We start from the raw sequence: 2,386 nt of genomic DNA on the forward strand, positions 1-2,386 counted from the left end.
ATTTTCTTTATCTGTTTGTGATCTTTCCATCTCATCCATCCATCCTTTAGTCCTTAGCATTTTCTTTAGTCTCACATCAAAAAATCATGTAAAACTCTTCCCTCCTAACACCTATAAAAAGGCTTTTGTACTTCCATTGGAGGGGGAGCCCAGAAATTCTTCTAGAGCCTTGCATAGAGGAATAAAAAGGGACTACTCCATGAGCAGCTAGGCTAGTAGTTTCGGGAGTGGAGAAAAAAATTTGTAATGACACAGAGATGGTTTATTGTTCTAAACTTTCTTGTATTTCTTTATATGCAATAAAGATTATACTTTTTATTTAAATCATCATGAGTTCTTTATTTGCTTTCTTTGATATGCTTTTATTTATGCTTTCCTGTTAGATTAATATTAGAAACAACTTTTACTTTTCGGAGATGCATCGTGATTTACGGGTACGGGGCATGCCGAGAAAAGAAGAGTTGTTTACCTAGTACTTTCCGAAGACACGCCATAATCTACGGATATGGGGTGTGCCGAGGAAAGATAGGTATTTTTCCTAAGATTAATCACATCTATTTAATTAAAAAAGAGATACAACTCTGTTAGTACAAATTAATTCAAAACTTTCGAGCTCTTTATTTTCTAATTACATCAATTTTAAAATAATTTATTTTCTAAATCAAAACAATGTCTCTTTCTTTTATTTTGTAATCTCAACTTAGCCCAAGGTCCCTGAGGATACGATCTCGACTCATCCTACCTACGTAGTGAGTAGAGTTATTTTTGGTGCTATCAACAACTACGCATCAAATTTTGGCACCATTGTCGGGGATCTAGGTATAGTTGAATTAAATAAAAAAAAAAAGAAAGCCACTGACATTTCATAACACTTAACTAAAATAGCGTCACCTCAAATATAAAAATTTCTAACTTGATTGGACACCTTGTTTCTTTGCATCTCATCTCCATAATTAATCTTAAGGGCAATAACCTATTAATCAGATAAGGTGGGGATTTGATCACCCTTCCTTGGCCCATAAATCACTCCCTTGCATTTGCATAACCTAAACCTTAATCTAAAATTAATTAGACGTTGACCCCTAAGGATTTCGAGCTCATTAGGACAAGTGACCCTGAGAGTTGAATCGGGTTAGACTTGGTCAGCTAGCTGGTGTCTAGGCAAGTGGTTTGCGGGATGACTGGGCTCGAAGGAAGGTGGTTTTTAATTGGTTCCATTCGCTGATCTAGCCAATTTAATTGGTGTCTAAGGGAGTAATGGGGAGACTCCCACCAACCTTATACTTACCTGGCCAGTTGGTTGGACAAGCTCCGACTTGGAGGGCTTGAAGGCTAACTACAGTTAGGAGCTGTCTAGAACTAGGGTAACTTTAGGATAGAGAGTCCACTACGTGCTAACTTGATTGTAATTAAAATCTAACCACAACTAATTCTTCTATTAGTTTTAGGATTTCTTAGGATCTCTTCTTTAGAACTCTTTTCTCTCTTCTCTTCTCCTCTTAATAAAAAAAAAAAAATCCTTAACAGACTAGGATAGTCTTACATAGACCTTTTAGTTGCATGTTAGGTCGACGATCACTAAAACCCGACTTGCAACCATTAGACGAAGAATTAGAAAAGACTCTTAGGACTATCCGAGTTAGAAACATGGCTGCACCTGGTGAGGCTAATTCTCCACGCTCATTGAGAGAATACTTCACTCCATTCTCGTATACCTACTCTCCATGCATTCAAGCACCTCCAGTAGAAGCTACCCAATATGAGATTAAGTCTAGCATTATTCAAATATTGCCATCATTCTATGGACTTAGTAACGAGGACCCATACAAACACTTGGATGAATTTTTTGAAATTTGTTCCACAGTAAAAATCCAAAACTTCTCAGATGATGCCCTTAGGTTGAAACTGTTCCCTTTCTCGCTTAAGGACAAAGCTAAATATTGGTTAAACTCCTTAGACTCTATAACCATTTCAACTTAGGAACATCTTCAGAGAGAATTTCTCAAAAAATACTTTTCAATTAGAAAAACAAATCAAATTAGAAAAGCTATCACCAGTTTTTCCCAATTAGAGGGTGAACTTTTTCATGAGACATGGGAAAGGTTAAGGGATCTCATTTGTAAATATCCACACTATGCTATCCCTAAATGACAACTTTGTCAGTATTTTTATGATGGTCTATCGGAGAAACACCGACAAATAGTTGATGCATCATGTGGTGGGACATTTATGCTAAAGAGTGAGGATGAAGCCTGGCAGCTCTTTGAAACACTTAGTGAGAATTTCCTACATCATATGTCTGCCACTTCTAGAGAACAACCCATGCTTCAACAAAAAAGAAGTGAAATTTATCAGATTGGAAACGTCATGGATATCCACAGTAAGG

General features: G+C 36.7%; 1 non-coding gene across 1 annotated transcript; it reads right to left on the reverse strand.

The window, feature by feature from the left end:
- Positions 1–2,035: 2,035 nt before the first annotated feature.
- Positions 2,036–2,141, reverse strand: LOC140857657 (small nucleolar RNA R71). The gene has a single exon (XR_012141150.1). It is a non-coding gene; the product is annotated as a small nucleolar RNA R71 (small nucleolar RNA).
- Between the last annotated feature and the right edge of the window lie 245 nt (positions 2,142–2,386).

Source organism: Elaeis guineensis, chromosome 4 (assembly GCF_000442705.2).
Source record: "Elaeis guineensis isolate ETL-2024a chromosome 4, EG11, whole genome shotgun sequence".
Lineage (NCBI taxonomy): Eukaryota > Viridiplantae > Streptophyta > Magnoliopsida > Arecales > Arecaceae > Elaeis > Elaeis guineensis.